This window comes from Vipera ursinii, assembly GCF_947247035.1.
Source record: "Vipera ursinii genome assembly, chromosome: 3".
Taxonomy (NCBI): domain Eukaryota; kingdom Metazoa; phylum Chordata; class Lepidosauria; order Squamata; family Viperidae; genus Vipera; species Vipera ursinii.
The window spans coordinates 159916702-159933078 of record NC_139516.1 but is presented as its reverse complement, the minus strand read 5'-3'; positions in this window follow the sequence as shown (position 1 = coordinate 159933078).

Genomic DNA, 16377 nt, shown 5'->3' with positions numbered 1-16377 from the left:
AACTGTTATCGTATACATGTGAGACTATTCTGCCATGCCCAAGCCCCACTATTGAGAACCAATGTAATGCAACAATTTAATGAATTAGACAAAAGATATTGCATTATTGTAAGGAAATAGGTTGGGTAAATTGAATTATTTTGCTCATACAAGGTTAAAAATCTTAATTTGGCCTTGGACAAATGCAGAACTATACTAAAATCCAAGGCAGCCTGAACACTTGGGTGACATCCAAATATTTTCAGGAGAAATTATTGACCAATCAGGGCTTTTGACAGGGCTAACTAACCATATTTTTCAGTGTAGAGATTGGAAATGTTTCAATCAAGATGCTGATGAAACCTCTCAAAATTTAAAAGACATTGGCTATATGTTATGATTTATCTACTGTAACACAAAAAGAACACTGCCTGCTGAGATGAATAACCACAGACTCAGAACAAAATAACCATCCTTGATTTCACACAGTAAAAAATCACTCCAAGACTGTCAGTTAAAGTGAAAATCAACCTGTTTCCTGTCTTTACAAAACAAACAACAAGCAATCAAACAAAACCTAAAGACATTTGAAGGGAACCAATACTAAACGGATATTTAAACCTAATGCCAACCATGATAATATTATTTTGAGGATTGAATATATTCTGCATATAAGAAAAGTATTTTTTAATGATTCCTTCCTCTCTTTCTTCCTAAAGATTGCCTTTTATATGAGTTGGAAATTACTTGTGTTAACTCAAAGATGTCCTGCTGTAGTCATGATGTCCATTTCTACCAACAGGTCAATTTATATACTATTCCAAAATTACTCAGGCAAACCTTGTGCTGTGAAAAAGACACATATCCAAAGATTTTGTTTCTGGGTTTAATTAAATGCTCTGCTGCTTGAAGCCCCCCCCCCCTCCCCTCCATGCACTTGTCATTTCCAGTACATGAAAAAATAAGACATCACCTGAAAATAAGCCCTAATGGGTCTTTTGGAGCAAAAATAAATATAAGACCTGGTCTTATTTTTGGGAAAACATGGGCACATCTTACATACTATATATTTAATTGAAAAAAATGTTCATGCTGATTAATGAATGTAAAAATATAAAAATGAATATTATTATTATTATTATTATTATTATTATTATTATTATTATTATTATTATTATTATTATTATTATTATTTTAATCCCATTTATATCCTGCCCTTCTCCGAAGACTCAGGGCGGCTTACAATTTAAAGCACAAATCAATGTGCTTAGCAGTAGCCTTCATTCTATGTATATGCCTGCTTATTAGGGCTTTCGCCCCCCCCCAAGCGGCATTATTACAAAGTCAGCTTAATTGCCCCCAACAATCTGGGTCCTCATTTTACCTACCTCGGAAGGATGGAAGGCTGAGTCAACCTTGAGCCTGGTGGGATGCGAACCTGCACTAATTGCAGGCAGCTGGTGTTACTTAAGGAGGCATTAGCCCACTGCTCCACCAAGGCCCTTTATTATGAAAATGTATATAAATACTGATACCTTGTAGCAGAGGTGCCCATCCTCCTGTCTGCTCCAGCACCAGTCCTCAGCATACCAGAAACCAGGCCGTGCAAATGAGCAAAGCCCCATCTGCCAGATGCAGGCAACATGTGAAACGACGTTACCTCTGGTTTGCAGAAAAACCTTTCTCCCCGGAACCAGTCCCTGGTGTCCAAAAGGCTGGGGGCCGCTGCCTTATAGGTTTATAATTTAAAGTATGGATAAAATGGATGCGAGAAAAGAAGTTGGAGCTAATGGGATGTATGTATTTATTTATTTATTTATTGGCTTTGTTTGACACCCATCTCACTTTGTAAAACGTTGTAGACCTTTCTCCAAAGCAAGTCAGGGTTAGGAAGGGCGGGAGCTTCCTCCCCTTTTTCTCCAGAAAAATAACCTGCCCTCTGCCCAGATAGGCAAGATGAAAAAGTGGGTCTCTTGCGGCAACATGAGACTTGAGTCTTTGCAGAATCTGGCTTGCAATTTTGCTAATTTCCTCCAGTCACAGCTGCATTCACTGATCCAGCTGGTGTGGGCCAGGCAGAAGAGTGGAGACAGTCCTCTAAAGGCTGGAAAAAGCAGTAGAGAAAGGAGGTTTTGCTCCTTGGGTTTCCTGCTTGGAGCACTGCTGGGTGGGTGACCTGTACTGCAGGCTGTTACGAAGAAGCTCAGGAAACTGAATAAGTTGTCCTTGAGGAATTTGGGTCCCCCCCCTTTTTTTGCCAGTTTCACTGAGGTTCAGGCTTTTCCTTGTAAAGTGATGGGAATGGAAAATGAATAAGGTTGGGAGACAACTAAAAGCTGCAAACAGGCAGTGGGAAATACAGTGAGAGGTTGTAATTTGCCACCACTCTAAATATTGCAGTTTTGGTGGAAAATAGCAGGATAGACCTTTTGAAATGTCTTCCCACACCTCAGGACCAGAGGTTTGCAGTCTACTGGAAAGGGCTCTTTCTGGTGTGCCTGCCAGGTGATGCTTATGGGCCCTACTTTCCAGGTTTTTAGGGACAAAGTAAGAATGCTTCTCTTTTGCTGAGCTTTTGATTTCTGAATGATTCTCTTGTGTAATTTTAAGAGCAATTTTAATTGCATTAATGTTATTTATAGATTACATGTTAGTGTTTTTTTGAGGCACTTAGATAGTAGAAGAAACAGAAGCTGGGTAGATATAAAGCAACTTATATCTACATTGATTTGTGCTTAGATTGTAAGCTGCCCTGAGTCTTCAGAGAAGGGCGGGAAATAAATGGGATTAAAAAAACAAAAACAAAAAAAACCCTTAGAAATAAATGTACAAATGTAAAATTAGAAATGACTATAAACATAGATTATACTATACCTTAAACCTTAGTGTACTAAACACTAGGAACAAATATAAGCTAAACTTTGAAAATCACTGTAAGATTAATTGCTGCTCACAGGTATACCATAAAAAAAAACCCAGAAATGTAGCCATAACAGGGTCTGTCTGCAACACTAGTACTTTTATTTTTTAAATCATCAAGGTGCTCACCAATTGAATATTGGAGCATGCCATTGAAATTAGTTCAAATTAAGCATTGGGATAAGTTTCAGGTCGAAGCTAAGTCAAAGAGATGCATGATTACTCTATTCTTAAATCCTCCAGGGTCAGGTAAAGAGCTGCTCTCCAGGGTCCTGTTGCACACTCCAGTAGCTGTGCAGAAAAGGCTCAGTCCTATGGGCCTGATGTTTTAGTTTCTGGCCAGAGGAGAGATTCAGAAAGGATCTCCAGGGCCATCTTAGCAGCAGAATCCAAAACAGAAACAAGAAGATGGGACAGATGGGTGAGTAGCTTTGCAGCAAGCTGGTGGCCGAAGAAACACAATATTCAATATTTTGGGTCCTATTGAGTCGAATCCCAAGTGCCGCGTAACAGAGTGAGCGCCTGTTACTCGTCCCAGCTTCTGCCAACCTAGCAGTTCGAAAGCTTAATGATGTATTTGATAAACATTTAGGTCCATAGAAAATTGACCCTAGGAATTTACTTTGGATTGTTTATAGGGATTTATAATTAGGGTAGAGGGACGCAGTGGCTCAGTGGGTTAGGACACTGAGCTTGTTGATCAGAAGGTCGGCAGTTTGGCGGGTTGAATCCCAAGTGCCGCGTAACAGAGTGAGCGCCTGTTACTCGTCCCAGCTTCTGCCAACCTAGCAGTTCGAAAGCACGTCAAAATGCAAGTAGAAAAATAGGGACCACTATGGTGGGAAGGTAACAGCATTCCATGCGCCTTTGGCATCTAGTCATGCTGGCCACATGACCACGGAGACGTCTTTGGACAAGCGCTGGCTCTTTGGCTTTGAAACGGAGATGAGCACCGGCCCCTAGAGTTGGAAACGACTAGCACGCATGTGCGGGGGAACCTTTACCTTTACCTTATTAAGTTGGCACTGTTTTTTTGAGCATGGGGTCAACTTCAGCAGCTGTTTTGCATTTATCTTTAGCTCTCTTTTGGGGCAAGAAGCAGTCTGTGTAACACCTGTTTCTCCCACTTTCTAGAACTAGACTGCTCTATGGATTCAGGTCACCTTTCTCTGACATTTTGGGCCATCCTGTTGCATTAGCAACAGTGTTGCTACAACTTGGTTTTAGTGGCCATGTATTCTTCCTTTCTGCTGGTTTGTTGGAAACTCTGCTCCTTCCTTCCTTCCACCGTGCAGTGATCACTACTCCACTTTCTTGCCAAACCTGCATTGCCCCATGTCTCCCTTCTCTGTTCTGGAAATAGCAGCCCCACTTTCTGCTGCTTCTCCTGCTGGTGCTGTGTTCCTCCTTTGTACAGAAGGATGCTAAGCTCTGTGGAAACTACAGCAGCTGGAGCTGGGCAAGGAAGGCCAGGTTCCTCTTCTCTGAGGGTTCTGCAAAGCCCTTGAGGTTTTATGTGGAGAAGTGGATCTGCTTCCTGCAGCGTTGGTCTCGGCATCTGCTTTGGATGACAAACACAAAAGATGTGGTGTGATTGCTATGCAAGGAAGGAAGACCAGCGATTGCTTCGGGGTGGAAGGAAAAAGCAGAGTTTCCAACAAACCTGCAGGAAGGATCCATGGTCACTGAAACCAAGCAGTAGCAACACTCATTGCCAATGTAACAGGATGGCCTGCAAACATGAGTGAAGGGTGGAGCTTAAAGCAGGGAGCGACGCTTCACCTTTGAATCACAGGAGAGATGGGTGGTGGCAACTCCTCCCCTCCCCCCATGCCTCTGCCTCCACCTGCTTCCAGTGCTGCTGCCCCCCCCTGTGATGACCCCGGTGACCGGGAAGCATGGAGAGCCCTGATCGCCAAGAAGCAGCTGGGATTCTGCAGTCCATACAGCACAGGTATGTCTGTGCACCATGACTGCTGTCCCAGCCTTCCAAGCAGCAGGTGGAGGCAGAGACATGGGGGCAGGGAGGCAAGCAATCTGGCCTGCTGGATGCACTGGGTGACCACGCTGCTGCCTGCCCTATCCTAGTTGCAGAAGCTGCAGGCAAAGACAGACAGTCTTTCAGGGAAGCGGGGCTGAGCCATGGGGTCCTGGTGCCCTGGGAGCTAAAGAGCTGGACTGGGTGCTTGCCTGCCCAGGCCCCTGGGCAGTCTGCACTGCCATCCAGGGGCCCCGTGCAGCCTGAGAGAGTTGGTGAGGCTCCTCTGGTGAATCAGGCCCTGGTGTCCACCCTGGTCCCTCCCCCTTTGCCAGAGACTCCCTGGATCCCCCCAGACCCACTTGGGCCTTCAAGGCACCCCTGACACAAGTAACATGAACTGGCTATACCCACCCACTACACTCCCAGGGCAGCCAGCCCTGCCACTTGTCTCGCCTCTGGGGCTTATTTTGGGGTAGGGCTTATATTAGGATCTTCCTGAAAAGTCATGCTAGGGATTATTTTTTGGTTGAGCTTATTTTGGGGAAAACACGGTAAAACATACACTGTAGATGTAGACATATATCTGGTAGTCTGTATCTATATCCAAATGTGCAGTTGAAGAAGACAGCAGTAAAGATTCATCTGTGAAACAGAAAATCTTGAAAAGTAAAAAAAAAAGTAACAGTTTGGGCAGTTACTTTTGAGAACATGTCGATTGCATTTTTCTTATCACTGTCAAACTGCACATTTTCTCACTTAAAATCTGTCAGAGGATTTTCTATTTCTCACACAGATTTTTTTCCCAGTTTTAGGCACCAACTTCTGTTACAAGCAAACAATCAATAGGATGCCTACATTTTGTTTCTCTCAACATGGCGGCCTACTCCTAGTCTTCTCTATTACAGCAATCCTTCAGCCCAACAAATGTGTTCTGCCTCCAAACTTCATCTCTTTTCTCATTATAAGCAAGAGTCCTTCTGTCCTTCATCACCCTCCAAATTGTCCTTGCTGTCAGTGATGGGTTGGCAAGAACCGGAGAGCCACCAATAGTGAGATCTCATTTGCATGTAATCCTACAGCTTTTGCACTTGAAAGTTCAGAGGGAAAAACCCAGCAAATGCATCAAATATTAATACATGTTGCAATCTCCTTTGTCTGCCTCAAATCACAGAATGACAAGTTATGTGTCAATGGTAGTTCGGGGCATCATTATAGCTGATTGTGTATGCAAGCTGTATGGATGCAGCTTCTTAGGCATTTAATTTCTGATGCCGAAGCAAGGTATTAGCATTAGCTGACTCAGACATGTAATAGGAGAAAATTGAAAAAGGGAAAGATATCCTTGCCTCCTCTCAGAAAATAGAGTGAGAAATTTGGAGAATTCAACTTTCTCCGGACAGGCTGTTGAAAATAAAGCCTTTGTAAATTTGGAGGAAGTGAATGCCTTCAAATTGATGAAAGAGACTTGCTTTGGAGCTGTTGTATATTAGAGGAAACTAAACTTTCAAGGAAATTCTCCTGGGTACAGGTTGGGTTCTTGCCTTTTCCATTTTGCCACTGAGGAACCAATCAGACTGTGTGTGTGTGTGTGTGTGTATCTGCATGTCCATATGCATTGTTATTCCTTGTGCAATCCATAGCTTCTCTGGCTTCAATTAAACATCAAGAGAAGATGCTATAAAAAAACTCTCCCCACGGGAGCTTTTCAGATCCAGAAGCTTTGTCTGTCAAGCAAGCTGCAAAAAGCAACATCCAAAGACATTCTAAATAAAGTCTAATGCACTGGAAGAATGAAGCATTTAAACAAATGTGTCTTTTTTTAAGAAAAGAGAACTTTTAGGAAATTAGAATTAGGCTTGATATTTGGCAATTGAAGGGAAGCAGCTGTTTTATATGAAAGAATGAAAACACAATAGTGTTCATGGTGGTAATGACAACAAGTACAACCCCCTTGTTCTCTAGATTTTAATTCTCAATGCTTGGACTCAGAAGTAAAGAGAATGTGCACATCTGAGTTTATGGTAGGATCACAGCATTAAGGAAGTGCCTAAAAAGAATTGCTACAGCTTGGTACTCATTCACTAGTTAATACCAGGACCATGTATCTCCAAGGAACAGAATAACTTTCAGCAATTCAGTAGATTGCACTGGGCCAGAAAACACTTAGGATCCAATCTGGAACCACTGGAATTTATTGTCAAACATTTGTTTATTTAACAGACAACCTTAATTACTATAATCTGTTGAGATAGCAGACAGGAGCTCTTTCAGGATGATTCACAGATTATGGATATTCCTTTTGAGCTAGTAGCAATAGCAATAGTACTTAGATTTATATATTTCATAGTGCTTGAAGTGGCTTACAGAGACAGCATATTTACCCCAACAATCTGGGTCCTCATTTTACTGATCTTTACTGACCGCTGGATGGAAGGCTGAATTAACTTTGAGCCAGTCAGGATTAGGCTGTGGGCAGAGTCAACCTGCAATACTGCATTCTAACCATTGCACTACCACCACCAAATTGGCTGCTATAATTTATTTTCACCAACTGCAGCTGACAAAAACTGATGCCATATAATGTGTTAATCTTAAAAAGGGCTACCAGCCTTGTTCCAATTACTGCATTGCCTGGTTTTAATAGTGCAGTGCTTTATAGAGTTATTATTCTATTTGTTGCTGTAATGCACTTTAGTGCTTCTGTGAATATTTATTCAGAACTGAATTAGTAAAAGATGAATTGTACAAATAGAATGCAAAATGTAAATTTACAATTCCCAATTACTCATTTGGGCCCCAAAGAAATTTCTTTTCCACCCTGAGTCCTCCCTCTCTGAGAATTTAGTTGTGACTCTTTTTAAAGCCTCAGAGAAGTCATTGATGAGTTGTGAATATGCATTTATCATAAATAGATAATTATGGTTTATTCATTTTTGAACTCTACATGCTACTTAAATTCAAATAGACTCTATGTTGTTTATGATATTTGATAAAATACAATAATTTAATGAATAGTTGTGGTCTCTTTAAGGTTTAAAGTTCTATGAGTGCTTACCATTTTCTCTCACTGTATTCCATGGAAATGTGATATTTCTCTGGGTTTTTTTTGTTGTTATTCATTGAAATGAATAGTTAAAAAAAGCAGGAGACAATTTGAATAAATGTTCTAATAAACAAGAGTTCATTGGGGTAAATGGCCTAGTAAGGAGGCAATATAATGAAATAACTTGTGGGAAATGTATTCTAACTAGTAATTTTTAAATTTTACAATAAAAGCATCATTTCATCTTTTTAAATATTAACATGAAGATACAGGCATATTAAAAAAATATCAGATTTTCAAGTGGATTTTTCTCTCCAGCTCACTGTGATTGGAACTGAGGGCAATTTTTATCTTCCTACCTCCAAAACCTATTAATATAAAACCTAGAATTTTCTAGATCAACAGAAGTCTCTGTTGGAAGATTGAATAAATCCATCTTTCAGAATAGACTAAGTTTGTTATCCAGTAATTTGAATATTTCCCCCAAATATCCTTTCCCAAAATGTAAACAGGTACTAATGACAAATTTTAGTATTGCAGCCCTACAATGGCAATCCTCTACAGGTTAATTCTGAAGTAATTCCCATTATACTGAATGGAATTAATCCATTTAAAAAACAAATATTTTCAACCTAAGATTGTAATCCTATGCTCATTAATTTGGAAGTTATCTCTGTTAAACTCAATGGAATTTATTCCTGAATTAACATAAACAAGTATTATGTGGTTGCTAAAAGTTGACATCAACTTGAAGGTACATAATCATGAAGCAATCAAGCAGCTACAGTATTAATTGGGAATCTGAGCAATTTAACATAGTTCAACTTTGTTCTGCTTTATGTTTATTAATTTGATCTGTCAGATGTCATAAATGAAATACTGTATAAGAGAAAGCAGTGTTTGTACTTTCATATGTATTGAAAATTTATGGAACAAAGGTAGCATAATTAGAATATAGTTAAATAAATGTTGAGAATGATACTGTTCAGTGAATATGTTGAAATATTCAGCTACCAGAATCAAGGAATTTCGCACATATTTTTGACTTTAACTGCAGTCATTTCTGGACAATACTGTTAAAGTTCTCTAAAATAAGGATTTGTTTTGTTTTGTTTTCTGGTCAATTTACACATTGTGAACTTTCACATTATTCTTAAAAATAAGGACTGGAATAACTTAATGACCAGACATGTATTTATAAACTACAATATATATCAACCTATGTAAGGAGTGCAGAAAGAGTCAGATAATGGATAAAAATTAATGACCAAATCTTTCTTAACTGAAAATTATAAAATATTTGTCAATTTAAAATTGATGCACTCACACAAACCTATGCTCTATGTTTTGAACTTGGACAATAAATAAAAGTTAAGGTTTAAGAGTCCTCCTGGGTCTTTAAAAATCTACTCAATGAAAATGGACAGATTTTAGAAGTCAAAATGAATATCTAAATCTGGTGTCTGCATGTCTTTTCATTACTAACAATATAGTGCCTGTAATAGGAAAAAGTTATGTTCTTCCAAAAATTGGTAAAATTATGGACTAAGGGATATTTACAATATAGGAAACAGGCTGCAGTATTTTAAAATTACATGTTGTCAAACAGTCTTTGTAAAAAAAGTAGTTAAATTGAAGTGTTTGGAATAAAGTTGTAATAATGCCACAAATGTTTATGGGGCTTAATTGAATTGAATTAAGCTTTTTTAATCTAACTGGGAGTTGGGTTTGGGTGACAGTATATCGTTTCTCATTTAACATGAATTTCAAGAGACCTAAATGGAAATTAAAAAGCAGATAATGCAAAGCAGATGTTAGTAAACTCATTTTTCTTCTTCTTAGAACATTATAAACATATGGAATGGCCTATCAGACGCTATTGCTTAGGCAGAACACAAGGATCATTCAAGAAACAATTAGATGCCACTCTAAAGAAATGGAGTACTTCACACGGATTAGACTTTATGGGCCAATAGCCCCATGAGTAAATAGCTCCAGCTAAAACATTTTATGTTGCTATATTCATTTGGATGTAAATATCACTTCACAAACATCTTTGTTCTTAAGCTGGTAAAAATGCCTTCTTCTCACTCCTTCTCCTCTTTTTCCTTGCTTGTTTCTTATGTTTTTTGTAGTGTTGTATTGTGGCTTTTGCTTTTTAACCTGCAAAGTATTTTCAACCACAGTAGTGAATTCCCACTCCTGCTAACCTACATAAAAATTCAGTTTTTGGTTGAAAAGCAAAACGCTACATGCTCAAACACATGAAAGAATCTCAACTTGAAGCAAAAAGGAGAAAATAAAAGACACAAGAATGACAATAACAACAGCAACAATAATCACAAAGGGAGAGGGGTAAAATGTTAACCTGAAACTTCTTTAAATTAATATTTTCTTGATTATTATTAATAAGCAAAAGTCATTAACTATACTATAACTGTAATATGCTGTAGAGTGAGGAATCTTGCTCCCTTCATTTGGCGGATAAGTTATCATGGGACATTTATTTTCTAGGATTCATTAGCTTTTCCTTTTCAGCTCCTTGTGGCCAATGCAAGGGAAGATGTTCAAAGCAGGTATGTGGATGAAGGTGGAAATCTGTTTCTCTTCCTTCCATCTAATTTAGGGGTATACTGACAGTTCACCAACTAACAAATCAATACAGGCATTCATTTGCCCCAATGAACATGAAAGTGGCCAACAATTCAAATTAGGTGCACCTTCAAAACACATTGCAAAGCAAAGAAGTGTTCTGCTTGTAATTAGGCTTCACAGATACCTTTGATTGCAAGGAAAAAGAGTCCATTGAGTCTCCATAGAGGTGTAACAACTTGCCTCTGTGAGATGCTTCACTATGTTGATAAAGAGAAAATCTGAAAGGAAAACCATCTCATTGAATCAGATCATGGCTAATCTGCAAAGGACTATAGATAGCATGAAAAAATTGTTTCAAATCAAATTCAGCTCTCTACCACTTGCAATATAAAGACCAAGGTCATTTCACCTGTCATATTATTCAGCCAGTATTTAAGTTTTTAATTTTTTTTAAAAAAAATCTTACTTCTATTTTTCTTCCCAACTTAGCTTTGCTTTGAATTGCAATTCTCTCTGGAACTTTTGTAGAGAATTTCCAAGTGCAATTCAAAATGCTGGTTTTAATCCTTACGTGGCTTGGCACCAAATTATATTCAGAACTGTCTTCTCCAATCAGTATCAACCTATTGAGAGAGACAGACTCTTCATTGCCTTGCATTTTTGGAAAGTCAGGGAGACAGAAGCCAAGATGGTATCCTTTTTCAAAATGGGTCCTACATTATGAAATAAACTTCGTTGTGTTAATAGATTGCTTCCCATTATGCAGCCCTTTGAAAAGTTTCTTCAGACTGACTTGTTTCAGAAAATCTTTCGTGGCTGTCTGACATTTTCTTTTTTTTTTAATTAAATTTATTATTTAAAAACATTGGACACAGTACCAGCGAGCTGACAAACCTTTTTGTCTACAATGTTCAAATATATATATATACATGTATATATGTACATCAAAAATACACTTAAATACACTTAAATTACAAATCGGTGAAATAACACAATATTTAAAACAGTGAGCTAGTCTGTAAAACCTAATAGAGACCTTTCTTTTTATCCATCCAAAGATACAATTTGTTCCAAATTCTATAATAGTCTGATTGATCTTTATTCTTTAGTTCCAAAGTTAATTTGTCCATTTCAGCGCAATCCCAAATTTTCCTAATAACCTCTTTTTCTCCTGGGATCTCATTCTTTTTCCATTTTTGCGCAAATGATATTCTAGCTGCTGTGATAATATGAATCATTAAATATAGCACATCTTTAGGATATTTCTCTTTCGTAATTCCCAACAAGAAAAGTTCTGGACTAAACTCAATATCTTGTTTCAATATTTCTTTCAGCCAAATCCAAATCATTCTCCAAAATTTTTGTGTTTTACTGCAAGACCACCACGTGGAAGTATGTGCCTATCTCTTCAGAGCACTTCCAACATTTGGGAGATGCTGTTGTATACATTTTTGCTAGACGGGCTGGGGGAAGATGCCATCGATAAAACATTTTAAATAAATTTTCTTTATACGATGAGGCCAGTGTTATCCTTTTATTTCTATCCCAAATTGTTTGCCAAGTACCTAAGTCAATGTTATGTCCTAAATTGTTAGCCCAGATCAACATGGGGTCTTTCACTTGCTCTTCAAACAGCTTATATCCCAAAAGCAATTTATATAAATTCCTTATTTGTTTAGAGTCTGGTCCCAATAATATTTTGTCCAATGCTGTTTCAGAGGTATATATCCCCCATTCATTTTTATCCTTCCTAAATCTCGATTGGATTTGTAAGTAGGCCCACCAATCGAGTTTTATACCTTGTAATTCTAGTTCATTCCTAAGTTTCAATTCCCCCTCCTCATTCAGAATATCCTTGTATGAGATTATGTTACCCAAATCAAATAGATTTGGGTAAACAATCGCTTCAAGGGTGGATAGCCAGACCGGTATTTTAGTGTAATTGTGAGATCTAATTTTTTTCCAAGTATTAAGTAACGCTTGCCTGATCCGATGTTTTTGAAAAAGTGAGAAAAGACCTTGTTTCTCCGTCCATAGGAAAGCATGCTAGCCATATTGCAAATCGTGACCCTCTAAAGTTAATAGTCTTCTATTTCTCAAGATTACCCATTCTCTAATCCAACTCAGAGCCGCGGCATGGTAATATAATTCCCAGTCTGGCAATCCAAAACCCCCATTTTCCTTCGTGTCCTGTAAATATTTCAATTTAATTCTTGGTTTTTTCCCCTGCCAAACAAAATTTAATGATAATTTATTCAAATTTCAAAAAAATTTAGAATCGAGTTGTATTGGGATATTCTGAAACAGAAACAGGATTTTAGGCAGAATATTCATCTTAATGACAGCGATTCTTCCCAATAATGAGAGTTTTAGATTTCCCCATCTTTCCAGATCACCTTTTATTTGATTCACTACATTATCATAATTATCTTTTTTGAGTGAGGTGCATCTAGCCGTAATGTTAATCCCTAGATATTTTATTTTCTTGACTATTTCTATATCCATGATTCCGGCCAGATTTTCTTTTTGTTTATTGGTCATATTTTTAACAATCATCTTGGTCTTATTTCTATTTATTCGCAGTCCGGCAACCTCACCATATTTAGATAGTTCTTCCAATAGATTTGGTCCCATCTGACATGGATCCTCCATAATAAAAACCAGATCGTCCGCGAAAGCTTGAAGTTTAAAGGTTTCCTTTTTAATGGTTAATCCTTTTATCTTTGGGTCGTTTCTTATAATTCTCGTTAATACTTCAAGAGTCAATATAAACAGCAATGGTGATAAGGGGCAGCCTTGCCGTGTTTCCTTTTGAATTTGAAACTTCCTAGATGCTTCCCCATTAATAATTATTTTTGCTTCCTGGTTGTCATAAATTGCCCTAATTATATTTATAAATTTTTCACCCATATTCATAAAGCTAAGCTGTTGGCGCAAAAAAGACCATTTAACATTATCAAATGCCTTTTGGGCGTCTAAAAAAAGTAATGCCATCTGTTGGCCACTATGTAATTCATAGTACTCCAACGTATCTAATATTATTCTAATGTTGTGCTTAGTGTGTCTCTTAGCGAGAAAACCATTCTGGTCTGCGTGTATGAAATCATTCAGAAATCGTTTCAATCGTTCCGCTATAATTAATGTAAATATCTTATAGTCCGAATTAAGAAGTGATATGGGTCTATAATTTTGGATTAATGAATGGTCCGTGTTATCTTTCAGGATAAGGGTTATGTTTGCCTCCGACCAAGATTTAGGCGTTCTTGCGCCTTCTAATACTGCGTTAAATACCTCCACTAGGGGTTGTGCTAAGATATTTTGTAGTTCTTTATAAATTTCTGATGGGAGACCGTCGGGGCCCGATGCTTTATTATTCTTTTGTGCATTAATAGCTTTTATCACCTCAGATAGCCGAATTTCCTCGTTTAGCATATTTCTGGTATCTTCTGTGACCTTGGGTAGTTTGGCTTTTTGAAAATATTCCTCCATTTTCTCCACACTTGCCTGGCTATCTTCTTTGTATAAACGCTCATAAAATTCCTGGGCTATGATTTTTTTTCTTCCTGGTGGAATATTCTCCCTTCCTCATCTCGTAGTTCGCGAATCCAGTTTTTCCCCTTTTGTTTTTCCAATTTATATGCGAGCCAACGGCCTGGTTTATTTGCATTTTCAAAAAAAATTTGTTTCATGTTTCTCAATTGTTGTGCTAATTTCTCTTTGTCTAAAATATTAAGCTTGTGTTTAATCAGATCCATAGATTGCTTGATATTCTCTTTTTGTGGATCTTGTTGGAGTATAACTTCTAAGCTCTTGTATTCCCCTTCTAATCTTTCCCGTTGTTGTCTTTTCCCCTTATTTTTGTATACCATGTATGCCCTCACTACCCCTCTCATCATTGCCTTGGCTGTATCCCAATTGTTTTGTACTGAGGTGTCTATAGCTTTATTTTCCTTAAAGAAAAAACTTAGTTCTCTCTCCATCTTAGATTTGAATTCGTCTTCTTTTAAAATTGCTCTTTGTAGCGTCCATCTGGGTATTTTTTGGAACCTTTCCAGTTAAGTTTAATAGGATTGTGATCTGCCCAAGTACCTGTCGCTATATGCACCTCGTCTATTTCAGAACTAATTTCTTTCGTCATCCATACCATGTCTATTCTAGACCATGAGTTATGTCGATTGGAGTAATATGTATATTGTCTAGCCTTACGATTTCTTTCCCTCCAGACATCTTGGATATTTAGGTCATTAGCCAAGTTGAGAAAAGATCTCGGTAGAGTTCTTCTCTTCTTTTTCCTAAGCGTCTTTCCCATATAATCCAAATTTACATCTAGGATAGCATTAAAGTCTCCTATTAAACAAATCTCCTCATAATCAATGCTACATATCTTATTGTGAAGTGTTTTAAAAAATTGTTCTTGGTTATGGTTTGGGGCATATATCTCTACCATCATGACCTTCCTGTGATTTATTACAACCTCGACTATCAGTATTCTACCCTCTTTATCGTTATAAATTTGTTTTGCAATCAATTTTGGGTTTACATATAGTGCCACTCCTCTCTTTTTCTTGTGTCGGTCTAAGGAAACGAATAGGTTCCCTATTCTTGGTTGTACTAACAAATATTTTTGTTGTTCCTTTATATGGACTTCTTGTATTGCCACGATATCCAATTGTTGGTGAATAAGCCTATTAAAAAATTTCCGCCTTTTCACTGGCGAATTCAGTCCATTAATATTCACAGACATAATACTATACTCACCTCCCTTCATCTTACTTATTTCTGGTTTTTGTGGATCTCGTGATTCGGGGCTCTCTCTCTTCCTTGTCTCTGGCTCCATGTTTCTCTGTTAACTCTCCAGATTTGTTCCTTCTATCCTCTGTTGCTAAGACCTTCCCATCCATTGCCACTCGTATCTCTTTCTCTTACCTCCCTTCCATCTTGATCTTCTAAATCTACTTCCTCTTGGCTATGGAAGTGGAGTTTGTAAAAATCTTCTGCCTTCTCTATCGTGTCCAGGCTATGCCTTCTATCCTGCCACGTAACTAGGATACCCTCTGGGGTTAGCCATCTAAAGTTTACATTTTCCCTTATTAATTTAGATGTTAAGAATTGATAGCCACGTCTCAGATCCCTCATCCTTTTAGGTATCTGTTTAAGGATGGTAATTGGTTGGCCCCGAAATTCTAATGGTTCCTCTCTAGATCTATGCAGAAGCTCATCCCGAATTGATTTTTTAACTAGCCTTACATGTACTTCTTTTGGGAGGTTGTGCCTTCTCGCATAATTAGTTTGAACCCTGTATGTTTCATCAATTTCCGCCAGCATTTCCTCCTTCCCTACACCGAGTGCCTTTGCCATCAGTTCTGCCATCATGACCAACAAATCTTCCCCTCTTTTTTCTTGAACGTTTTGGAAGCGTAGATAATGAGCAGCCTTTTCTGCTTCCAGAAAAATGACTGTTGTCTCTAACTCCTTATTAGCCTGAAGAAGTGTTTCATTTAAATCATCTACTCTCTTTTCCTCTTTTTCCATTCTAGCTTCCATATCTTGAAGTCTTTGTTCATTTTTGACTAATTGTTGTTGAATCCCTTCAAATTTATCATGTATCGCTTGGATTTTCCCCTTTAATTCACCAGTGTTGTTTCTTATTTGGCCTATTTCTCTCTTCATCTCCTCATGGTTTTTGGCCATTACCTCGTGTAGGTTTTGCAAAAGGGCATGTAGATCTTTAAAAGAATTCGAGTTAGATCTTTCCCTTTGCAGCATATCCTCTATAGATTTCTGATTGGAGGGACTTGAGGCCATCCCTTGTCCCTGTGCTGCCGCCTTTTTGCCAGCGCTAGGCTTAGTTGCTCCCGAA